The following is a 26,864-nucleotide window of genomic DNA, read 5'->3' on the forward strand; positions in this document are numbered from 1 at the left end:
AAGTAAAGCAGAGCTGCAGTTGGGGTAAATTTCTACCAAATCATATTATTGACTTACACATAAAGTGAATATACCACTCGATGCCTTTTTTTATGCTGATTACAAATATAATAAACATTTATATTAAAAATGAATGTTAGCCCCCCCCCTATCTAGGCCACTTCAGTGTATATATTTCTATATTAAGGGTGGGGGCAAATTTTATTTCAAATGTGAATGGGGGGTAATTTTAAATTTTACCCCCCCCCTCCCTAATGTAGAAATATATACCCTGAATTGGCCTATATAGGGGGGGGGGCTGAAATTCATTTCCAATAGAAATGATTATTATATTTGTAATCAGCATAAAAAAAAGGCATCAAATGGTGTATTCACTTTATTCCTAACTCAATAATATGATTTGGTAGAAATTTACTGCAGTTGGAATGTTAACTACAATATACTATGAAGTAGTCTGCATATTATGCAGAAATATATATTAACCTACATAATTATGCATATCATGAAGTAAGAATTGTTTTGTTAGGTAATATGTTTTCTTCTCAACAGCCCCAATTCTAGACTTATATAAAAAATTACCTTTTTGTTACTGATTCAGAAATGGTAATTAGTGAATTATTCTCATTAGTCTTAATAGTAAAATGCTAGTAGCCTTCTTGAGGGGTTTAAGGCTCTTTTTCAAAACTCCTGCAATTTTTTTTCAAAATAACATTTTACTACTGAGACTAAGAAAAATAACAATTACCATTCCTGAATCAGCTACAAATGGCAATTTTCCATGCTAGACAGTTCTTTTTTTTTTTTTTTTTAACTGTTGGTCACTATGGACTGTTTTAAGCCTACCTTTTGGGGCTCCCATTAAGGGCTTAAAATGCAATTTCTCCAAGAAGCAATAATTGAATAATAAAAGAGCATAAAAAACCATTAAGTAATATATGTTATAGACTAATACTAATATAGACTAATATAATGGGTAAAGTTCTACCAAATCATATTATTGAGTTAAGAATAAAGTGAATACACCATTCGATGCCATTTTGGTAAAGTTCTACCAAATCATATTATTGAGTTAGGACAAAAGTGAATACACCATTTGATGACTTTTTTGTGCTGATTACAAATATAATAATCATTTCTATCAGATATGAATTTCAGCCCCCCCCCTATATATGCCAATTCAGGGTTAGGTTAGGTTAAGTATATATAGGGGGGGGGGGCTGAAATTCAAATCCAATAGAAATGATTATTATATTTGTAATCAGCATAAAAAAAGGCATTGAATGGTGTATTCACTTTATTTCTAACTCAATAATATGATTTGGTAGAACTTTAATGCCATATATTATGCTGATTACAAATATAATAATCATTTCTATCGGAAATGAATTTCAGCCCCCCCCTCCCCATATATATACCTAACCTAACGCTAAATTGGCATATATAGGGGGGGCTGAAATTCATTTCCAATAGAAATGTTTATTATATTTGTAATCAGCATAAAAAAAGGCATCAAATGGTGTATTCACTTTAGTCCTAATATAATGGGTAAAGTTCTACCAAATCATATTATTGAGTAAGGAATAAAGTGAATACACCATTTGATGCCATTTTTTATGCTGATTATGAATATAATAATCATTTCTATCGGAAATGAATTTCAGCCCAGTAAAATTCTACTTTAGTTACTTTTACCTATCTTGGAAAGGGGTGAGGTTAGGGAAACGAAACTTTCAGGGATGGGTCTACAGGCTAGAATATATCCTAGGAAGGTATTTTAAAATACTTATCTCCGTTCCTTCTTCCTCTAGAGGATCCTGAAATTTGCCTTCATGACAAGTCTATACCTATTGAAATTTTGACAAAACAAAATTTTACCTTAATTTTCAGTTATAAGATTCTTTTTCTCTGGCTTTAGTTCTGAAAATGCAATTCCTGTTATTTGAGTAGTATTTTAAGCCATATCAATGTTAATTTTCAAAATTTAGGAAATGTATTTGCATATCTTTAAAACTCTATAAATCAGGATTGAGCAAAGTTGTGAGGCTGAAAATAATTTTGTTGGACTTCATTTTAAGCAGAAGATCTGTTTTGCAAGGTTCACTTTTATAACACACAGATTTTTAAAGGTCATCAAAGGTCAGGACCCTCTAGAGGGAGAAGGAGTGGAGGTACGTATTTCAAACTTCCTTCCCGTGACATACTTTAGCCTGTGGACCCATCCCTGAAAGTTTAATTTTCTTAACATAACTCCTTCCCAAGATAGCCAAAAGTAGCTAAAGTAGAATTTTACCATTATTTCCAATAGAAATGATTATTATACTTGTAGTCAGCATAAAAAAAGGCATTGAGTGGTGTATTCACTTTAGTCCTAACTCAATAATATGATTTGGTAGAACTTTACCAATAGGGTAAAAGACCGGTAGGCTATCCAATTGAGCAAAATTATGTAAAACTTAAAACCTCATATCTTGTTATCAAATTAGAGTTGAAAAGGTTTGTATAGGCCAATGAATAGCTAAAAGTCCAAGCTATGCAACAACATGGTTATTATTAAAATTATTTAAGATCATTTACTGAAAATGATTAGTTTATTGACTTACCTAGAAAGACCTCTTTTTGGAAATACCGATTATCCTATTTTGATGTAAATATCTTTTTAGTGTTTCAGTATTATTCACATATTAATAGAAAGCTGATTGTCTTCTGATTCTAAAAATACAACTTTTATTTCTTGATTTTTATTCTATAAATCACAAATATTACATATGTATTTCTTTCATTTCACTTGCTTGTCAAAACAGAGACCACACATTGGATTTATGATGACAAGTTACTCCCACTGGGCTGGCTCTAGTGAGAGATGATTGGGTCTACACTTGCATTGTGTCATACTGTAGTAAAAAAAGGGGCAGTCCAAAAACCCATTGCTATTTTTCCAAAATGCCAAAGAAAAGTGGTCTTTCCCAAAATGAGGTCTTTTACCCTAGTTTAAAAGAATTTTAGGTAAAATTCTACTTTAGCTACTTTTGACTGTCTTGGAAAGGGGTTAGGTTAAGAAAATGAAACTTTCAGGGATGGTTCTACAGGCTAAAGTATGTCCCGGGAAGGTATTTTGAAGTAACTACTTCCACTCTTTCTCCCTCTAGAGGGTCCTGACCTTTGATGACCTTTAAAAATATGTGTGTTATAAAAGTGAAACCTTGCAAAATAGATCTTCTGCTTAAATCAAGTACAACACAACTGTTTTCAGCTTCACAACTTTGTTCAATCCCAATTTATATGGTTTTAAAGATATGCAAATACATTTCCTAAATTTTGGAAATAAACTATTTATATGGCTTAAAATTCTGCTCAAATAACTGAAATTGCATTTTCAGAGCTAAAGTCAGGGAAAAAGAAACTGATAACTGAAAATTAATGTAAAATGTTGTTTTGTCAAAATTTCAATGGGTATAGACCTGTCATGTAGGCAAAATTTCAGGACCCTCTAGAGGGAGAAGGAGTGGAGGTAGGTACTTCAAAATACCTTCCCAGGACATACTTTAGCCTGTAGACCCATCCCTGAAAGTTTCATTTTTCTAACCTTACCCCATTCCAAGATAGCCAAAAGTAGCTAAAGTAGAATTTTACCGAATTTTATGGCCTGTTGATTAGGCTAGCAGTTATTTTTTTTAGTTTTTACTCTTTGTATTTGGAGGAAATAAAAAGTTTGAATTGAATATTCAATTTGATCCTAGATAAACTATGTTATCAACTATACTTCTAACTATCTGATTTCTCCCTATAATAAATTTTAATAAAAGAATGTCTTAAATTTGAAAAAAAAATCCCTAAAGTGGCTTATAATCGTATTCAAATCATTAGAATTCTGTCTTCAAGATTTAAAGTAAAAAAAAACATACTCAAAGCCAGATTGATAAAAAAGATTGAAGCTGCTTGCAAACGAGATTCTTATTTTTTTGTTGTTTTTAATACGAAGTCAAAACGTTGTACCACGTTAAGTTAATTTAAAATTTGCTATAAAAAAAAATTAGATGACGATTTCGAAAGCCGAACACAAACTGTGGGTAAAGAGCGACTAAGCTGAATAGTAACCGAAACTGAAAAAAAAGTTTTGAAACCAATAGAGCCGTTCTTTTACTCATTTTTGTGCTAAGATCTTACATCTTTTGACAGAGAACGCTTAAAAGTTAAATCTTAGCACTAAGATCTTACATCTTATAGCGTTCTTTTGCAAATGTCTTTCATCACTCTGCTCTGATCAGCGGTCTAAATACGATGATGAGTATATCATCAAAGTTCTCTCCTCATTGTTCTATATGGCAGAAAGATGGGGTCTTTCACACTTTTTTCTAACATCAATGAGGTACAAGATCTTAGAACAAAGATAAGTTAAAAGAACGGAATTTTTTGCAGAAAGATTCGAGATCTTAAATGTAAGATCTTAGTGCAAAAGAATGGGCCTAATATATAAATTCCAATAATGAGCTTTACATGTAATCTCAAATATATGATAGTCAGCAAATTTGAAATTACGTACCAAGAGCTACGAGCCTATGAAAAATCACCAGATTTATAAAAAAGGGGAGAAACTCTCCTAGAGTGGCAAATGATCGTGATGGAAATTAAATCATAAGGTTCTGCACATGACAAAACGCTGTTGTAGAGTTTTCAAGCTTCTTTCTAGATCATTTTACGAGAAAGAAGATCACGCATACATTTTTATATGTTTGTTTGCTTCTTGTTTTCCAGGGATTGTCGTATTAAACCAATAGTCCTAAAATATCGGGAGAAGGCTTATTAGAACAGGAACTAAAAGTTTTAGTGCCCTTTTAGGGTTCGAAAAAGATTGTGCCACAGAAAGGTGGCGTTTTCTAATGTATTATGGTATTGAACTACAATTTTGACTCAAATACGGCCAAGTTGCTACAGATTAAAAATCCTGAGATAGCCATTATATTTAATATTTTTGAAAAACTATATATTGAGCTTTTCAATTTCAGAGACAATAATGCCGTATGGTGGTGCGTTCGTTCGTAAAGGAAATAGTTGCATTTTAGACGTTTAGTTTAAAGCTTATTTAACCAAGTTGATTTACTTGATTTTAGATTAGATTTTCAAGGAAAAGTTTTTCACTGAAAAAACAAACAAACAAACAAATGACAGTGGATTATCAGTTTGATTTACATATACTGACATTTCTTCCTAAAGGTTTTGATAATTTTTCATTCATGAAAAAAAGAAAGGTGAAAACATTTCAAACGTATTTTGTTTTCAGTAAAGCGCAAACAGTGTTTTGGTCTTGATCAGCCCTACTCATGTTCATTTTTGCTGGTTTTGAGTTTGACTCGCCTATTTATTGTAATTTCTGTTCGTTTTGAGTTTCATTTATTTATTGATAGTGATTTGTGACAGATTTACGCTTGGAAGATTATTTGGCTTTATTTTTGCTCATTATTTTTCTCTTTACTTTCTTTTTGAAAAACTTGTCTTGTGGAAAAAGTTTTTAAAATTAATTTCTGTTCGTTTTTTATTGACGTAATCTTTTTCATGGAAAAAATAGTGTTGTATATCTTTTGAGCGTTGTACACACAACGCTGAAACGCACACTCACACACACACACACACACACACACACACACACACACACACACACACACACACACACACACACACACACACACACACACACACACACACACACACACACACACACACACACACACACACACACACACACACACACACACACACACACACACACACACACACACACACACACACACACACACACACACACACACACACACACACACACACACACACACACACACACACACACACACACACACACACACACACACACACACACACACACACACACACACATATATATATATATATATATATATATATATATATATATATATATATATATATATATATATATATATATATATATATATATATATATATATATATATATATATATATATATATATATATATATATATATATATATATATATATATATATATATATATATATATATATATATATATGTAATTTGTGTTATTGCAATTTAAATGCTTTTATTAAATCAATTTCTTGACACTTAGTAGGCTATGTCAGGTTATTACACCATGTCGATCATGTCACCATATCTAGATAATTTTATAAGTTATTACACCTCTATACGCCTGGGGCGCTCTATAATATCTTATTAAAAAAATTTTGCTCTCATCTAAATCAAAATTATCTATTTCTTTTAGAAAATGTTTGAAATGCTCTGGAAGTTCTTTCCCGCTTAATAAAAAGGACTTCATGGCTGCACAAAAATCATCTTTATATTGGTGCAGCGAAATATTTCTATTTGACAATATTCTCGCATCGACAGAATCGTTTGGGATGGCGGTCAAATTTATGTCCCCCTCTGGGCTCAACATCTGGTAAAATGTTGGTACTGCCTTTATATATATTGGGTTGTATGACTGCGCTTGAAGACGGAGTACCCATCTTGTTAGCCTCGCTGAAATATATTGTATTGTATGCAACCAAATTAGCGATTTTTGATCTACGTGTAAAGTAAACTTTTTTGCAAGCAAAAACTGGCGAAAATATTGGGTAAAAACTACAACAACAAATAATTCTCTTTCAACCGTTGAATATTTTCTTTTTGGCTCTGTCAGAGATCGGCTGGCATATTGAACTATTGATACTTCCCCCTCAGAATTTATATTCAATAGTACCGGTTCAATTCCGTACGCCGACGCGTCTGTTTGCAAACAGAAGTCTTGCGACAAATCTGGCAATTTAAGTAGGAGAGCCTTCAATAATGCCATATTTAGTGCTAGATAAATTATTATTTATCTCCGTATCACAACATTCTTAACGATTTAGGGGTCTTTGATAAGGTTCAGCTCTGTCGACCCTTACAGGCTGGTTTCTCCATTCAAGTGCCCGATATCATTTGTCCAAAAGTTTTCGGGGTTTTCCAAATTTTCCTCAGTGTTGCTACTTTGACCTTGGGTGTTGTTTACCGTTTTGATTTCTAGGCATAAATTCAGGAATATTATTTGATTATGTCATGTATTATTTGTTCCCTGCCTTCTTAAATGCTGCCCCCCTGTGCTCCGAACTGGTTTCTTGTCTTGTATGTTGTGCCTTCCTTATACATTCTATGCCAACAATCTGCCGCTTAGTGATTCGGTTTGCCACAATAATAGCAATTGAATCTTTTTCTGTATTGCTTGGTGATCTGCCGTTCCGCATGAAGTCTATAGCTATTTCTGTATATTCTTGACCTGTCACTATTTGCTCTACTATTGTCTTCAGGAGGAGGAGGTGGGTGTCCATAAATACATTAAGGATCTAATACCATGGGATTGGTTGTCAAATGGGGAGGGGTCAGTCCAATGTGAGAGATTTTGGCCTCCTTCGCGGCTTTTTGGCTCACACTCTATCTCCTCAAATTTCACACGCTTTTGCCCCTTCCATGGTTTATATTGTCTTGGTTTTCTGCGCTTTTTTTTGACATCTGGTCAAAATTTTTCATAACCTCGTCAATTTTTACCTCTGCTTCTAGTATGATAATGGCCTGCTCGAAATTTTCAGCTTTCCGTGATAATGTTAGCCTTAGTAGTTTTATTTGGTAACCCTTGTGTAAAAGTATGTAATTGTACTTTTTGCACTTTATCGTCACTTCCGCCTTTCCCCAACTGTAGGCATAAAGACCAACACATTTTGTCTGCAGACTTCCTAATAGTATTTGATGCATTGGATGTAACTACCTCTGTTCTTTAGGGAACACTCGTTTCTATGAACCTTGTCTTGCTAAAGTTCTTTGGCTCTTTTTCTTTAATTGACTCAAAATGTTTAAGCGTACTTCCCTTTAAAGTAGCTGCAACGCATTGCTCTTTGATCTTATTGTCAAACGTTTCAGTTAATTCGTCGAAATTTTTTAGTGTTTCGATGAATTTATCGACATCCGAAATTCCCACGTATTCTGGTATAATTTGGCAATTTCAAGCACCGTTGATAGGGTAACCATTTTTCAACTGGTAAAACCATTTTTGTTTTAATATACAATTTTGATTTAGTCTTCTCGACCCAGTTTTGCCACATGCCACCAGCTGTAGTACAGTAAGTTTATGATTGTTGTAAAGTAAGGTTATAGTTGCCACCCAGTTATCACCAGCTGGTATAACATAGGTTTTGGTTCGTTTGCTAATCTACCTTTCGTTGATAGTATAATTACGGCCCCAAGTTGACTAAACTTTGGTAATGGGCCTTAGACCTTGGTCTGACTAATTATCTTGGCGTATCGACTGGGAGTAAATCGAGAGATTTAAATAAAGTTATAGAGAGGTTTGATATAGTTTAATAACTTTTATTAAGCTTTAAAGGAAACAATGGTACAGCACTTGGGCTTAGGCATAATCATAAAATAAAAATAATAATTGAATTACATACATTTACAATTCCCAAAACGATCAAAAAATCCAGAGGTCATACAAAATAGTTCAGAGAGATAACCACGCGTTATCGCAAAAGCTGGCATATATATACTTCATGCCCCGACCACACGTCCTGTTTTAAAACAAGGAATTACAAGATTTTAAGGAATTACAAGATTCCCATATCTCTACAGCCATTCTTTCAGCTCTTAATTTGGTGGTCAGTTTCAAACTTTTTATCTAGAACCCACTATTTCCCGACTTCTTTATAACTTATAATTAACGTTATTGCATTTTTAAATGCTTTTATTAAGTCAATTTCTTAAAACTTAGTAGACTATGTCAGGTTATTACACCATGTCTCAGGAACGATTTGATATTTAAGAATACTATCTATTTCTTTCATGGTTGCCATACTTAGTAAAATTTTACTAAACTTAGTAAAAAGGGATCTGAGTTAGTAAATTTAGTAAATCGAGGTCAAATGTAGTAAAATTTTTAAACATTTTTAAATTTAGTAAGTCTTTTAGTAAATTTACCGGAAATATGAAAAAAATATAAAATAATTTTTTTGCCAAATTTAATTCTGTTCAACAAAATTTGAACATTTTTCTCTGTCTGAATTGATGTTTTTTTAATCCTATGGCTTCAGTTTCAGTTCTTCCTACCTTAATACAATTTAAATACGCCTTAAATAATTTTAACACACCTTAAATACAATAAAAGGTGTGTTAAGTGCACAAGGGTGTATGGTCAGTTTTTGCTCAAAAGTGGTGAAAAACAGAACAAAAAAGGATGTACAGCACCCACTGAGGTGGTAATTCCTCACAGAAAAGGAAAATCTGACCTATGAAGGATTTTTTTCTAATGTATGGAGAGAAACTGCAAACTATTGAGTCCTCCAAAATTTTTTGACTAGTTTTTCCTAATGGTTGTTACCTCCTAGTGTAGGTAAAACCAGGCCTGTTGTTGTGGTGTGCGTGGAAAACTGATTCAAACATGAGGAATCAAGCTAGCCTATAGTCCTTGTGCCAATAGACAAAAGGATGCTTATTTTCAGGTTATCTGTTGGTAGGACACATGTGTCTTATGCAATCTGAAAGTAGTTTTCAGTCATATTAAACCTGTTGATTGCACATCAAAAGACATTGAAAAACCTCCCTGCTATTTCACTGCTCTCTGATTATAGTTTCCAAACAAAGTTTGAAAATCAATCAAAATTATGTAAACTAGTAGCTGAAGCCGAACTTGGCCTTTCTGCATGGATTGCTTCGGAAGAGATCTTGGTTAGGAAGAGTGAAACTTTGATCCAGGTAATGAATGCATGCTTTCCTGACTCTTCAGTTGCTAAGAAATTGGAAATTTCTTGAATTAAAATGACGGGGGTCATAAAGAATTTTCTGCAGACTATGAGCTAACGAAAAGCATAGGAAAATGAAATTCTCTCTGATCGTGGACGAATCGACCGACCTCTCAAGGTAAAAATGCTTAGTAGTGAATCTGAAGTACAAGAGGAACAAAATTGTCAGTGAAGAATTCCTTCCTCTGTTAGAGGTTACAGACGTGACTGGCAGTGGACTGAAAAAGTTAATGGTGTCCTTCCTCAATGCCCATGACATTCCTCTTGAGAATATTATTGGTCTTGCCTATGAAAATTTTGCAGTCAATACTGGAGACAGAAGAGGTCTTGGTGCACTACTCAAAGAACAGGTGCCTCACCTGTTTACGTTAGGCTGTTTTAGGCACTCCTTGGCCCTGTGCTCTTCTCACGCTTCAAGACTCTTACCTGAAAGTGCAGAAGTCTTTACTAGAAACGCAGTCAACTATATTGGTGTTAGGCCAAAACAGGTTAAGGAGTATGAACAGTTTCAAGAGTTGATAATCAGTGCTACACATTGGTTGTATCTTGAAGCCGTGGTTAACAGAAATTTTTAACATTGGGATGCATTGATTCTGTTCCTGGGTGATCATTCTAACAACCCTGACACTGATAGAATTAGTTGAGAGAAGGCAAGGCCAATTTGTCGTTTCATGAATGATCCCTTCTGCAAAGCATATCTGTTTTTTCTGTCTTTCATGCTGAAGAAGATCAATGTGCTCAATCTTAAGTTTCAGAGCAGAGAGGTTTGTATTTACAGTTTTCTAAGTAGCACCAGAGCAACATTTACCCTCAGTATTGAAGTACTTTGTGAAGCCGAGTGTGATACAAAGGGCTGCACAGGAGGAAGTTTTGAAACTCTGAGCAAATTGAACCTCGGGACAAGCACCGGGTGTCAATTGTTATTGTCGGAAGCTGACGCCAACAATTCTAGCAGTCATGCCCATGCGAATTTTCTGCTGAAGCTTGCAGAATTCCAAAAAAACTGCAGGTTATATTAAGTAGGGCTCTGTAGGCAGGTTGCCAAGAGGCTCAACAGGGAAGATGAAACGCACAAGAACCTTGATTGCATCAATCCTGCCATTACTTTGAGCGGTTCAGTCAGAACACTCGTATTACTCATGGTTCCATTTCCAAATTTGTTGGGGCATGTTGATAGGGACGTAGAGGGAAAAAGAGACATCCTTGATGTGCTTTGGTCAGAATAAGAGTCTAGGAAAGACTTTGTGAAAAATAGACTTAGTGACATAATTTAGCCTGATATGTTCTGAAAAATTTGCGTTCGGGGAAAGATGGTAGGGGGGATCGACATTTAATGATCTTTGCAAATTTATTTTGTAGCTCTGCTGTCTCCCCCATTCGTCTGCTGAATCAGAACCACATTTCTCAGTTTTGTCAAACCTGAAGACAAAGCTTCGGAATAGGCTAAAGATGGAAACTGTTGCTGCGATGATGCACACAAAACAAATGGTGCGCAGAGAAAATGAAAATGGGGGATTAGTGACTTGATCGATACCACCACAGTTAGTATTAAGAATCTCAAGGTGGAGACCAAGAAAATCTTCTTTAACTCTATAGGAGGAGGTTATAGATTTTGTGGACATTGAGGAATAGTTCAGATTGTTTTTTTCCTCTGATCGTTTCTTGGAGCGCTTACAAAATTAACAACCTTGTTGAAATACTGAAACTGGATGAAAGTTTGTCCAGGCATGCAACTGGATGTAAAGTTGTCGACCATTTTTCCATTTAAGGGTGGTTTGGCTACCAGAAAATAGTTGCCAAATTGGCTACTTTGCCCCTGCTTGCATTGCATATCTGGATGCGCGTATATCATATCATCTAGGAGGTTGGAATTTTGTTCGTCGTCATGGAAGCTACTGGAAGGGACATTTCTTTCGTTTTTTTTCTTATCCTGTATTTGAAGATTTTCATATGTTTGCAAAAGTTGATTTGTGATTTGATTTGCAATAAAGTTGATTTGTGATGTGAGAAGATAATCATTTAAATAAATTGATTAAAAAAAAATTTCCGAAAAATAAGTTTTTCAAAGAAAAGTAAAGGCTATTTTAAACTTAAGCTCAGGAGATACAAATACCTTGTAAAATTCAAACTCAAAACGACCAGAAATTACTATTAAAGAATAAATGAAACCCAAAACGAACAGAAATTAAATAAACAATCATAGCAAAAAACATACAACAAGTAATAATAGAAATGAATAAATAGATGTTAAAGCGAGTAATGCATAGATTGAATATGAAAATCAAGCTTAAAATGAAAAAAAATTTTTGCCATTAGAATATAAATGAAACTTAAAACGAACAGAAATTAAATAAACAATCAATGCAAACAAACATACAATATATATTATTGTAAATGAATAAATAAATCTTATAAAGAGTGAAACTTAAATTGAATATGCAAATCAAGTTTGAATAGAATAAAAATAACTACAAACAAGAGTTTGGTTATTGTCTCACTGTAAAAGCCTAAAACCTACTGCGTCATTGGCGCTTTACTGAAAACAATTCTTTGAAATATTTTCACTTTTGTAACTTTAAGAAATCAAAAATTAATTAAGATTTTAGGGAATAAATATCAGCATATGTATATTAAATTGACAATGCACATTTTTTTTCAGTAAACTCATTTGAATTTTTTTTTCAGTAAAGTAAAAATTATTATAAAAATATTTTATAATATTATCATAAAAATCTATTGCCAAAGCAATTTTGCATCTATCACAGAGTATGTATTTTAACCTTATAATCAGATAATTATAATAGATTTCCTCTAAGTTCTTCCCATACAAAACCCCTTCCCGTAAGTTATAAACCCCCCTTAATAAGTTATGCCCCAGGGCATTACTTACAACGCCTACCTCTGGGCCCTGGTGGGCTGTGTCGACACAGGAGTTTTTTATTATCATAACTTTGAAATATTTTAACAAAATGTATATCTCAAAATTTTTATCTGATGCATTTAGGGCGTGGAGGAGGGAGAGGGGCTAGTTGCCCTTCAATCTCTTTTGAGTCTTAAAAAGTGAACAAGAACTTTCAATTTTCAATCAAATGAGCCCTCTCTAAAGATTATACGAGCATCCCTTCCATAAGAAATAATATGAAGGATTCGGAGAATCTTTAAATTAAAACCCTTGCCCTGAGGGCTTTGGGGGAGTTGTAATCCTCAAAGACCTAATTTCCAGAACTTAAAGCTACGTTTAATAAAATGGCTGTCTTAAAATTTTGATTGGATGTGTTTGGGGAAAAGGTGGGCGTGAGAGGGGGGTTAGTTGTCCTCAAATCACTTTCGACTATTACAAAGGGCACTAGCCCTCGGAAGTTCCAATCGAATGAGCTTTTTTTGAAGTTTCTATGACACCGCCTTCTATAAAAACCTTATATACCCCCAGGGCATAACTTAAAACCCTTGCCCTGAGGGTTGTGGGGGATTATCCTCCTTAAAAACATATTTTCTATCTGGAAATCAACTACGCAGAACAAAATGGCTATCTTAAAATTTTGATTGGATGTTTTTGGGTGAATGATGGGCGTGGGGAGAGGGCTAGGTCCCCTCCAATCACTTTTAACTATTATAAAGGACTCTATCCCTTTGAATTTCTAATGGCATGTGCCTGTTTTGAAGTTTCTACGACAACGCCTTCTATAAAAACCTTATATGCCCCCAGGGCATAACTTAAAACCCTTGCCCTGAGGGTTGTGGGGGAGTGTCCTCCTCAAAAACATATTTTCTATATGGAAATCAGCTACACTGAACAAAATGGCTATCTCAAAAGTTTGATTGGATATGTTTGGGAAAATGATGGGCGTGGGGGGGGCTAGTTGACTTCCAATCACTTTCGACTATTAAAAAGGGCACTAGCCCTTTAATTTCCAATCGATTTTTTTTCAGTAAAGTACAAATTATATTCTGGCTTCTAGAAAACATAGGGGTTTTGAACCCTACTCACATTAATTTATGCTCGTTTTGAGTTTGACTCTAATATTTATCTTAATTTTTGTTTGTTTTGGGTTTCATTTATTTAGTGATACTGATTTGGGGTAGTTGTATGCTGCTATGAGAATTAGCCTACCCTCCACCCCCTAAATTGACCTTGCGAGTTCAAAAATACCAAATTTTAAAATGTACCTCCAATCACTTTCGACTATTAAAAAGGGCACTAGCCCTTTAATTTCCAATCGAATGAGCCTGTTTTGAAGTTTCTACGACAACACCTTCTATAAAAACCTTATATGCCCCCAGGGCATAACTTAAAACCCTTGCCCTGAGGGTTGTGGGGGAGTGTCCTCCTCAAAATTATATTTTCAATCTAGAAATCAACTACGCTGAACAAAAATGGCTATCTCAAAAGTTTGATTGGATGTGTTTAGGGGAATGATGGGCGTAGGGGGAGAGGCTAGTTGCCCTACAATCACTTTTGACTATTAAAAAGGGCACTATCCTTTTGAATTTAAAATCGAATGAGCCTTTTTTGAAGTTTCTATGACAATGCCTTCTAAAAAAACCTTAAATGCCCCCAGGACATAACTTAAATCCCTTCCCCTGAGGGTTATGGGGGTTTGTCCTCCTCAGAAACATGTTTTCTATCTGAAAATCAACTACGCTGAACAAAATGGCTATCTCAAAATTTTGATTGGCTGTGTTTGGGGAAATGATGGGCGTGGAGGGGGGGGGCTAGTTGCCCTCCAATCACTTTCGACTATCAAAAAGGGCACTATCCCTTTGAATTTCCAATCGAATGAGCCTTTTTTGAAGTTTCTATGACAACGCCTTCAATAAAAAACCTTATATGCCCCCCAGGGCATAATTTAAAACCCTTGCCCTGAAGGTTCTGGGGGAGTGTCCTCCTCAAAAACATATTTTCTATCTGGAAATCAACTACGCTGAACAAAAGGGCTATCTCAAAATTTTGATTGGATGTTTTTGGGGAAATAATGGGCGTGGGGGAGGGAGGGGGGCTAGTTGCCCTCCAATCATTTTCGACTATTAAAAAGGGCAATAGCCCTTTATTTTCTAATTGAATGAAACTGTTTTTAAGTTTCTACAACAACGCCTTCTATAAAAACCTTATATGCCCTCAGGGTATTACTTAAAACACTTGCCCTGAAGGTTTTGGGAGGGAGTCCTCCTCAAAAATATATTTTCTATCTGGAAATTAACTACGCTGAACAAAATGACAATCTCAAAATTTTGATTGGATGTGTTTGGGGGAATGATGGGCTTAGGGGGGGGGGGCAAGTTGCCCTCCAATCACTTTCGAATATTAAAAAGGGCACTATCCCTTTGAATTTCCAATCGAATGAGCCTTTTTTTAAGTTTCTACAACAACACCTTCTAAAAAAACCTAATATGCCCCCAGGGCATAACTTAAAACCCTTGCCCTGAACGTTTTGGGGGAGTCTCCTCCTCCTAAACATATTTTCTATCTGGAAATCAACTACGCTGAACAAAATGGCTATCTCAAAATTTTGATTGGATGTGTTTGGGGAAATGATGGGTTTGGATGTGTTTGGGGGTGGGCTAGTTGCACTCCAACCACTTTCGACTATTAAAAAGGGGACTAGCCCTTTAATTTCCAATCGAATGAACCTGTTTTGAAGTTTCTACGACAACACCTTCTATAAAAACCTTATATGCCCCCAGGGCATACCTTTAAACCTTTGCCCTGAGGGTTGTGGAGGAGTGTCCTCCTCAAAAATATATTTTTTATCTGGAAATCAACTACGCTGAACAAAATGGCTATTTGAAAATTTTGATTGGATGTGTTTGGGGAAATGATGGGCGTGGGGGGGGGAGGGGGCTAGTTACACTCCAATCACTTTTGTTTACTATAACGGGCACTAGCCCTTTAATTTCCAATCGAATGAGCATGTTTTGAAGTTTCTACGGCAACGCCTTCTATAAAAACCTTATAGGCCCCCAGGGCATAACTTAAAACCCTTGCCCTGAGGGTTGTGGGGGAGTATCCTCCTCAAAAACACATTTTCTATCTGGAAATCAACTACGCTGAACAAAATGGCTATCTCAAAATTTCCATTGGATGTGTTGGGGGGAATGATGGGCGTGGGGGGGGGGGCTAGTTGCCCTCCAATCATTTTCGACTATTAAAAAGGGTACTAGCCCTATAACTTCCAATCGAATGAGCCTGTTTTGAAGTTTCTACGACAACGCCTTCGATAAAAACCTTATACGCCCCCGGGGCATAACTTAAAACTCTGGCCCTGAGGGTTGTGGGGGTGTATCCACCTAAAAATTTTTTTTTCTTTTTGTAAATCAAATCCGCGGAAAAAATTGGCTTTATTATTATTTTTATTGTTTTTGTTTGGGGAAATTTTGGGGTGGGGGGGGGTGGGATAGTTACACTACAATCACTTTCGACTATTAAAAAGGGCACTAGCTTTTTGAATTTCCAATCGAATGAGCCTTTTTTGAAGTTTCTACGACAACGCCTTCTATAAAAACTTTATATGCCCCCAGGGTATAAATTAAAACCCTTGCCCTGAGGGTTGTGGGGGAGTGTCCTCCTCAAAATCATATTTTCTAACTGGAAATCATCTACATTTAACAAAATAGCAGTCACAAAATTTTGTGTGAATGTGTTTGGGGAAATGATGGGCGTGGGGGGGGGGGGGGGCATGTTGACCTTACAAAATTTTCGAATAAAATAAAGGACCAAAGAAATATCGATTTCCAATTAAATGAGCCCCCTTTGAAGTTTCTACGACGACCCCTTCCATATGAAGTGCCTCTGGGGAAAAAAAATAATAAATAATAATAAAACATTGGAGCCGTATGGCCTTTACTATAGGCAACGTTTTATAGGCAATTGTTTCTCTTTCTCCAACTGTCATGACTGACCCCCATGGAACAAAAATAGTCTACTAACAGCATAAGAGACCCTTGAAGGTGGATACGGCCTCTGTACTGCGCAAGCCCACTCCTGCCCTCAACCAATCAGAAGTAGCTTCACGCTTTTTAGGGAAAAGAAATATTTCGCTTCTCAAAACTCGAACGAATCGATGTTGTCAGTCTAAGCAGCAACATCTGTAGTTTAAAAAAAAAAAAAAAAAAAAAAAAAAAAAAAAAAAAATATATATGAGTGACAAGCGACAGCGGTAAATTTATTTGAAGGAAAACGAAAGATAAGAGGAAAAAACAGAGAAAATAAGAAAAGAGAAAAAAATAAAAAAAGGAAAAAAATTGTGAAAATCCTATTGATTATCATCATATAATAAAATCGATGCCTGATGATGCACAAAAAAAAATTTCGGAGCATTTAATAAAAACAGTTACGATTTAGTAAATTTTTCCTCTCAGATTTAGTAAATCCTTCCAGGCCAGTTTGGCAACTCTAATTTTTTTATTAAAAGGAAATATTTAAATCAGTTCAGCATGACAATTTCTACCTTTCTAAGGTATTAGACAAGAGATGTCAGTTATTCAACCATCATCATCCTGAATATCTACTTCTGAGGTAAGATAGACAACAGTACATTTACCTACGGGAGTGGTGCAATGAATATAGCTCTGGAATAAGCATTAGGCCTGTTTTTCCACTCATCAATGTGCTAAGATCTTAGGCTACATCTTTTGTCAGAAAACGCTTAAAAGTGGAATCTTTGAACAAAGATCTTACATATTTGGTCGTTTTTGTGCAAACGTCTTTCATCATTCTGCTCAGTGGTAGTCTTCACACTTTTTGCTAACATCAGTGAGCTGTAAGATCTTAGAACAAAGATGAGTTAAAAAACGATAATCTTTGCAGAAAGATGTTAGATGTTAGATCTTAGTGCTAAAAAATGGGCCTACTGTGTTTGCTTTTTTGGTAAATAGGCGATATAAACGGCCTCGTGAAAACGGCCCCTAGCCTGCATGATTCCATTACTGATATTGGACAAGGTGAAAACACACTAATTGATGCCTTTTATTGTGCTCTTTACAGATTTTAATAGGCTAGCTATTTTACTTGCAAAGGGACCCCAACACCCTGGTGGTTCTGTATGTAGGCCTAGACCTATTTGATATGTTAGGCTATCGTTTTTTGTTTTGCATCTGTTGATGCTTGATTTTCTTTGTGAACAGGTTTCTTGACTTGTGAAAACCTTTAGGCCTATATTTTAATATAATCTCTCCTTGTCTTAATTCATGTAGGCCTATATGCTATGTCAGATATCAGATATTAGGCCTATATTAAAGTAATATTTGAGTATAAATAGGCTAGCCTAGCAAATTACAGAGAACAGAGCTCACCTTATCTTAATTCATGTATATACAATGTCAGATATCAAATATTATTTTAAAGTAGTTTATGAATATAAATAAGGTACTGCAGCAATTGAAGTAAATTTCATAATTTGATTATTAGAAACATGCAGAAGCATTTCTAGAGTTGGTTGAACCCCGGGAAAGGATTAATTACAGTCCCCTTCCGGTAAATTTCTACCAAATCATATTATTGACTTATGCATAAAGTGAATATACCACTCGATGCCTTTTTTTATGCTGATTATGAATATAGTAATCATTTCTATCAGAAATGAATTTCAGCCCCCCTCCACCTATATATGCCAATTTAGGGTATATATTTCTAAAACCTAACCCTGAATTGGCATATATAGGGGGGGGGGGCTAAAATTCATTTCTGATAGAAATGATTATTATATTTGTAATCAGCATAAAAAAATGCATCAAATGGTGTATTCACTTTATTCCTAACTCAATAATATGATTTGGTAGGAATTTACCCCCCTTCCCAACTCAAATGAAAGCAAAAAGCTAAATCAAAGTGAGCAACCTAGCAACAGTGCCTTGGGTAGCTTGCCTTTGTTTCACCTCCCTTTGAATAGATCTGGATATATGCTCTATATTATAAAGCAACAATTTTATTGTTTAAGTGTTTTTTTCTTTAGTTTTATACAAACTTGTATCACAGGTGAAGAATATTGACATGCTGTGCTTAATGCCCTGCTTATTAAACATACATTGCCTATGCGTATAATTGCTTGCTTGCTTATATATGCTTTTTGTTGTAGGTGCTTGTTTAGGTTTCCATTAAACCATTGATCTAAACCAAAGATTTTGCATGGTGTCAGAAGTAAAACAGTAAACATGGATATTACCCCACATCTGTCTTCGGACTGGTCATCAGCAAACCTTAAATCAGCCTGGTAAAGGTTCAGACAGTACTGTGTTAATATTCTCTAGACCACTGGAATGCAAATCCCCAGCTGTCCAGTGCTTGTATTTATTGATATGGGTTGGTGATAAAGGAAAATACATTTTCAGCACATGGACTCTAACAGATGCTGAGACAAACAGGGTTCAAACTTACCTTAATAAACTTGGAGCCCATATCAAACCCCATAGTGACAAGATTTACTTTCCACAGGTGAGACAGGGTAATGAAAGTATTGAACAATATGTGACCAATCTCAAGTTAATTGCTAATGAGTGTGACTTTGATACTAGTAGAGATGACCTAATAAAAGATTGTGTTGTCTTTGGAGTTAAGAGTGACAGGATTAGAGAGAAATTGCTAAGTGAAGGAGGGAAATTGACCCTTGCAAGGGCAATAAAGACTTGCTGTGCCATCAAATCTGTACAGGAAACCCAAGTGCAAAGGACAGCTGCTAATAAGACTTCAGTGCCTGTGATGAAACAAGAGATAGATGCCCTGAAGAAACAGTACAGCAACAAATATCTGTGGTGCACCTTATACCAAGAACCACAACTGCCCAGCTAGGGGCAAAACATGTTCAAAATGCAACAAACTGAATCACTTTGTCAAAATATGTAAAAGAAAAGTTGTGAATAAAATGAGCCAACAAGATGCTGGAGCAAGTGCAAGTGAGTTCATTATCAACACTGTCAACAGCATGCTAGTGAAACATGCAGATGGGCCAGATGCTGTTTACAAATTGTTGATCAGAAACTAAACTTAGTCTTCAAGATAGACACAAGAGCGGAAGCAAATGTTCTTCCAGTCACTGACTATAATAGCATGGTACCTAAACCTTGTTTGAAACCAACAAAAGACATTCTAACAAGCTACTCCAGAGAAAGATTACAGGTTTTGGGATTTGTAGAGCTATGTATCTGCTACAAGGATGCAAGAAACAGGTTCACCAGTTTCATATGGTCAGCATGGATTGCAAGACAATCCTTAGCAGAAGCACAAGTCAGAATATGAATTTGATCAAGTTTAATCTGAATGTACATAACAAACCTGCACTCACAATGAAACCCAAAACAGTCAGAATTGAGGAATATGGAGATGTTTTTGATGGCATAAGAAAACTCCCAGGAAAGTGCAAAATCCACTTGAAAGAAGGAGCTGTACCAACAGTACAACCACCAAAAAAGTCCCATTTGCCCTGAAAGGAAAACCCAAAGAAGAACTTGATTTCCTTGAAGTTAAGGGCATCATTGAGAAGATGACTACACCAAATGAATTGGAAAACTCAATTGTAGTTCTCCAAAAACCAAATGGATCTCTGAGGATTTGTTTTGATCCTGTTGATCTAAACAAATGGGTGCAGAATCCTTACCACCCAATACCATCATTTGATGATGTTGCAGCAAAATGTTCAGGATCCAATACATTTTTTAAATTGGATGCAAGACATGGATACTGCTCCATGGAGCTGGATGAGGAGTCATCTCTCCTAACACATTTAGCACTATGTTTGGCAGATATTGCTGGAAGCAATACCCATTTGGAGTCAAGTTGGCACAGTACAAGTTCCAGCAGAAGATGGAGGAAGTCTTCAAAGGACTCATAAAGGTGATATTGCTGGAACTGCAGCAAATACAGAAGATCATGATGCCAAGTTGAGGCTGGTACTACAACAAGCCAGAGAAAAGGGAGTAAGGTTCAACCAAGATAGACCCAAACCTACAAGTGTTGGTCAAAACCATTGCTGAGGGATGGCCTGATAATCACCATGAATACAACACTGTAATACTCAAATTTGGAGTCACAGAGGTGAACTAACATGCATGGATGACATGATTCTGAAGGGTAACAGAAACACCTCAGAATGACATTTTAAACCAACTACATGCTTCCCATCTAGGAATGTTGAAAACCAAAGAACAGTCGAGGATGGTAGTGTTCTGGCCAAACATTCCCAAATATATTGAGAACATAATTGGCAGCTGCAGTACTTGTGGTACTACAGTACAAAACCAAGCCAAAGAGTTTATAATAACATCTCAAATCCCCACCCATCCATGTGAACATGTTGGAACTGATATTTTCAAATTCAGGGGACTTCGGTATTTAGTCACTGCTGACTATTACAGCAGGTTCATCAAAGTTGATAAGCTAACAACTAGCACATCACAGCAAGTGATCACAAAACTGAAGGCCACCTTGCCAGACATGACATCCCAAAAACTCTGATGTCAGACGACAGGACTCAGTTTTTGTTGAAGGAATTCAGAGACTTCATAGACGAATGTAGCATTGAAAAACTATCCAAAGTCAAATGGATTTAGCAAAAAAGCAGTACAGACAGCAAAATGATCATATCCAAAGCCATAGAACACCAGTCTGATCCATACTTGGCCATGCTGGAGTACCACAACACTCCAGTCAATGGGCTAGCCTCGCCAGTACAGCTGCTGATGAGCTGACAACTCAGATCCATCTTACCAGTTCTTCCCAAACACTTAGATTCCCAGGTCATTCCACCCTCATCTTTCCAACAAGCCAGAGAAAGACAACAGAAACTACAAAGTGAAATGTATAAGAGACACTCAAAGGACCTAAAAGCACTGCTCAAGGATCAAACTGTCTGGGTGAAGCTTGACCACAATGCTAGTTGGCAGAAAGCACTGATACTGGAAAAATACAAATATGTGCCACGATCCTACATTCTTCAAACAGAGAATGGAAAGATCTACAGGCAACAGATCAGAGAGAGAAACCAAGGTATGCCCACTGAGCCATATCTTGATGCAACATCCCCAGAACCCAGTATGCCTGGAGAGCAACCCCATGCATCACCTAGAGCCCAAATGGGTATCAATCATCCACATAACGTCCGTCAAGTCCCACAAATTTCTCAACACCACCTCGTGCTGCAACTACACCTGCCGAAAAATTTGATACCCCAATAGCAGGTGCTGCCACTGCAGAGTCTCCTCCACAATTCCCTTCGTACCTAACCCAACAACAAAGACAGCCTGTACGCGGCGCCATGTGTTCTGGCCGAATCACAGAGCCACCCACCAGGCTCATTATGCTCATTTAATAATCTTTTCTCAAGATTCTAGTGATTTTATTTTTGAGCTGGTGGGTAGCCCTAGTAAGATTGGAAATTGTACAGGAAATATCAAGTATAATGAATTTTTAATTGTATGGGATGTATAAATAAATCCAGATGTGAATTTATAATGGAGAAATAGGCCTATGGAAACTTTTGGCTGGTAGTATGAAGGATCCAAGGACATTTCAAATTATTTTGTAAAGAAACTTTAAGGAAAAGGTAAGCTTTGAACGATGTCTTTTCAGCAAGCACTTGGAAAATGAAAAACTCAATCCACCTTACTAATCAACCCTCTGACTTAGTTCAAAGAAAGGAACAACGTTTTTCTACTGAAAGGGAAGAGAAAAACTTGTAATGAGCAAAAATTGTTGGCACTCAACCAGCCTGATTTTTGTATTAGACTTATCTGTAATATTAACTAGTATTTTTCTTAAGCAAAAAAAAAAAAAACGAAAACAAAAAAAAACCCAAAAAACTGAGATAACTTAGTTTGCAATAAATAATATTGCCCACAAATTTACCCTAGTTTTTTAATAGAAAATTCACCTCAATGATGTTTTGTATACAAGAATAGCATAACCAGTCTACTGGGGATACAACGGACATAATTTTGAACAAGTAACTCTCTTTTATGCTATATTGTTTAATTGTTACATTAAAGCACTACTAAAAAAAGTATGGAGATGAAAACTCTATCCAAAGTTAGGTTAATTGTACATGGAGCATTATTTTCATTCTATGGTTCAGTAAAGTACTATTTAATTTTACAGACAAGTCTACTGCATAATATTGTCTACTGCACAAGTTTACTGAAGAAGGTAGGGAACATCAAAAATATGCCAACAAAACCAAAATTTAGAAACAGTATTTGAAGTGATGAAAATATCACAATAAAAATATCAAGACCCTCATCCAGGACCATGCAGCAGCACTAGCAACAAGACCTTTTATCCAAGACCATGTAGTATCACCAGCAACTCAATCAACTTTGAAAGAGGCCTATACAACAGGTGCTGAAAAAAAAAAAAAAAAAAATCTGACCAGCTGGCTGAAAGATCTATGAAAAAGTGGAAACCTTGGTACTTACTCCAAGTACTTACTTGGTACTTACTCCTTGGTACTTATTTCAGATTTCAAGGCCCTTAGAGTAGAGTGGACATTCTCTTTTACTCTAAATGATTTTAGGGTCTCTTTAACAAGTCTAAATGATTTTGTTTTTGCAATTGCTATGGGAGAACATAATTGACTATCTTCTGAAGATATGCTGTAATACATAAATAAGAGATGGACACCAAAGAACCAAGTTGATCTTCAAACCACAATACAAAAGTGAAAACGGGTGAAGTTAAGCATCTTGTGAATATTGAATATCATGCAGGCTCTCTCTTGGCTGCTGTGATTGTGATCCAGAGCGTGACGGCCTTTGGTGCAGTTTTATTTTGTTTTGATGAGAATGTCTGAAAACAGGGGGAAATGGCCTGCACTGTCTGGGGGTTTCCTATGCTGAAAAATGGGGTGTCTGGTGAGAAACCCACTGAAAGACTATTAGAATATTACTGTAAAAGATGGCACTGTTAAAAGCCATGATGAAACACTAGGGCTGTTTTTTTAGAACTAAGATCTTACATCTAAGATCTTTCATCTTTCTGCAAAGATTATCGTTTTTTCAACCCATCTTTGTTCTGAGATCTTACATCTCACTGATGTTAGCAAAAAGCATGAAAGACGCCATCTTTCTGCCATATATAAAAATAATGAGAGAACTTTGATGATATACTCATCATTGTTCTCTTAGCAAAAAGTATGGAAGACGCCATCTTTCTGCCATATAGAACAATGATGAGAGAACTTTGATGATATACTCATCATTGTTCTCAGACCACTGATCAGAGTAGAATGATGAAAGAAGTTTGCATAAAAACGACAAGAGATGTAAGATCTTAGTTCAAAGATTTCACTTTTAAGCGTTTTATGACAAAAGATGTGAGATCTTAGCACATTGATGACTGAAAAAACGGCCCTACTATTTCATAAACATTTCTGAGAAGAGTTGCTGTGCCTTTAGCTTCATTGAAGAACAGCAAACAAGGTGTCAGTAATGCTCTCAACAAAATAATGAACCCCTGAGAAAAGTTGTGGAAACTATCTTGGGTTATGGGGTACAGAAAACCCCCCTTTGCTGTAACCATGATGATAGTAAACTTGGTATTCTAGGTTCTGGAGCTTTCTCAGCAGGAAACAGTGGGAGTTTCGATCACATGTTGCACTATTGTATTTAGAGTAGAGACTTACAACTCCAGAGGCTTTTAGAGAATACAAGGGGGAACGCAAAACATGCAAGTAAGCAGATTGAGAGCGAAATAATTGCAACAATTGGATAGATAATAAAAACCAAAATTGCCAGAATAACAAACAGTACAGTAGTTTGGTGTCGAATTGCTGACGAGTCAAAAGCCAGTCAAATAAGGGATCTGATGGTGATTGTTTGCTGTTTTGTGCATAAAACAGAAAAAATTGCAATTCGAGAAGATCCCTTTGCTATGGTTTATGCCTTCCAAACCTATCAAGTTTTGCTAGAAACCAGGAGATTGGCAATAGTTAAGGCTCTGAAGAAAAATTGGTTGGTATAAATCTTAAGAGGCTATTGTTGAATGCAATGAGGGAATTCAATTTGGATTTGCTGAAGTGTATAGGCCAATGGTCTAACAAAGCTGTGAGCATGGCAAGTTTGACTAGTGGTACTGCTGCTGAGATGAATCATCACTTTCACTGTGTCAGCCTTGCTACTAATCTGTCATGCTGGAAAATAGCATCAATACAAATTTTGCACAACACCCAAGACAAAGTCCAAGAATCAATTTTTCATTTCATTTCAAAAGCTAACCAGACAAGGCTTCTTGAAAGCATCTAATTTCGGATAAAGTAAAATAAGAGGCTGTGATCAGCCTCTGTATAACACAATTTGCAGAGAGGCATGAAGTGATCAGCAGATTTTGGGACTCTCTTTCATAATTCTTGCCCTAAAGGAGATGCGTGGATGGTGTGATCAAGGGGCAAGTATCAGAGCCTATGCACTAAGATTCTGCATTGAAAAATCAGACATGCATGTCAAATTGATCTGCTGAGTTCAGTTTCATCAGTTATGAAACCCTTGGTAAAGTCACTGCAGCAGAAAGATGGTTACCTCGTTAGATCATTAGTACTAATAAGTTGTGTTAGTGCAACACTAGAAGATATGTGTTCCCAAGCAGAAACGGAATTCAATACTCTATTCTAAGGAGTTGAGAATATAGCTGTTGAGATTGATACTACCACCAAGGCTAATAGCCACTCAAACCTTCATGTTGAGCTTATTGGACAAGGGGCACCGTAGATTTATCCAGAAAGTCCTTATAGAATGACTGCTTTCATTCCTACCCTTGACACCATGGTGTCGGATTTTAAGTAACAATTCAATTCTCATTTTAGAAGTGCTGCAAAGCTGTTGTCTTTGATCTTGGCTTTACTTAAAATTAAATACTGGAATCAGCCAAGGTATGAACAGGACAAAAAGCTTCTTTTGGACACAAGACAAGATTTTAAGATGGAGTTTGAGGTTTGGAAGCAGTATTGGTCAATGCTATTTCAGCACTTAACAGCTATCAGGAACATGCTTTTCCAAATATCTTAGTTCTGCTGATAATTCTTGCAACACTTCCAATATCAACCTGTGAAACAGAACATATGTCTCCAAAGTTGGCAGGGCATGTTGTTCAAGAAGAAGGACAATGACTGAGAAAAGGTTAGGGCTGGTAGTACTAATGCAAACATGTAGAGACAATCTCCCAAAGATAGATTGCATCGTTGATTCATTTGCTCTTAAAAAGGCTTGCCCCTGAGTTTGATTATAGCGAGTAATGCAGATAAATAAAAATATCAATTGAGTCCCATATAGTCTTTCTTGGCGCCCTCTATCTAGTGCTGTACCTTAAGATCTTCCTCTAGATTGGCTGGCGTATATATATCATAGGCAGCGCTGTTGCGCTAAAAAGCGATGTGGGTAAAGTGTATTATTTATTTATTTATCTTTTTAGACCAGGGCACTTTGTAAAAAAGCAGTTTTCATAGAAACTTCAAAAGAGGCTAATTTGACAGGGAACTGCAAGTTCTAGTACCCTTTTTAACAGTCGAAAGTGATCAGAGGGTGACCAGCCCCCCTGCTTCCCAGGTTTGGAAGCAGCATTGGTCGAACAATGGAAAAACCGAAAATGGCTATTTCAGCGCTCAACAGCTCTCAGGAACATGTTTTTCCAAACATCTTAGTTCTGATGAAAGTTCTTGCAACATTTCCACTATCAACCTGTGAAACAGAGCATATGTTTCGAAAGTTGGCAAGGCATGCTCTTTAAGAAGAAGGACAAAGACTGAGGAAAGTTTAGAGGTGCTAGTACAAATGCAAACATGTAGAGATAATCTTCCAAAGATAGATCGCATCATTGATTCATTTGCTCTTAAAGAGGCTCATCCTCTAAAATTGATTGTAGTGAGTAATGTAGTCTAATGCAAATAAAATTAAAAAATATCAACTGAGTCCTATATAGTCTTTTTTGGCACCATCTATCCAATGCCCCACCTTAAGATCTTCCTCTCGATTAGCTGGTGTGTATATATATCAGAGGCAGCGCAATAGTTCTGCTTAAGTAAAGAGCAATGTGGGCACAATGTATTTTTTTTTTAGACCAGGGCACTTTGTATAGA

At 36.1% G+C, this 26,864-nt stretch overlaps 2 protein-coding genes across 5 annotated transcripts in view; one reads left to right on the forward strand and one right to left on the reverse strand.

The window, feature by feature from the left end:
• Positions 1 to 4,018, reverse strand: part of Ttc19 (tetratricopeptide repeat domain 19) — a 157,103-nt gene extending 153,085 nt beyond the window's left edge. For 2 of the 3 annotated variants that reach the window (XR_016141794.1, XM_089089702.1), the window contains exon 1: positions 3,903 to 4,018. The gene's annotated coding sequence lies outside the window, so the exon portion shown is untranslated. The remainder of the gene's footprint in view (positions 1 to 3,902) is intronic. The other variant, XM_089089703.1, reaches the window with a different exon arrangement.
• Positions 4,019 to 8,040: 4,022 nt separating this feature from the next.
• Positions 8,041 to 26,864, forward strand: part of LOC148952260 (uncharacterized) — a 35,567-nt gene continuing 16,743 nt past the window's right edge. The window contains exon 1 of one of the 2 annotated variants that reach the window (XM_089088903.1): positions 8,041 to 8,142. The gene's annotated coding sequence lies outside the window, so the exon portion shown is untranslated. Of the gene's footprint in view, positions 8,143 to 17,171; positions 17,330 to 26,864 lie in introns of those variants that run through there. The other variant, XM_089088901.1, reaches the window with a different exon arrangement.

The sequence above is a fragment of the Artemia sp. Qi Xiang Cuo genome, chromosome 5 (genome assembly GCF_049724085.1).
Source record: "Artemia sp. Qi Xiang Cuo chromosome 5, ASM4972408v1, whole genome shotgun sequence".
Classification (NCBI taxonomy): Eukaryota; Metazoa; Arthropoda; class Branchiopoda; order Anostraca; family Artemiidae; genus Artemia; species Artemia sp. Qi Xiang Cuo.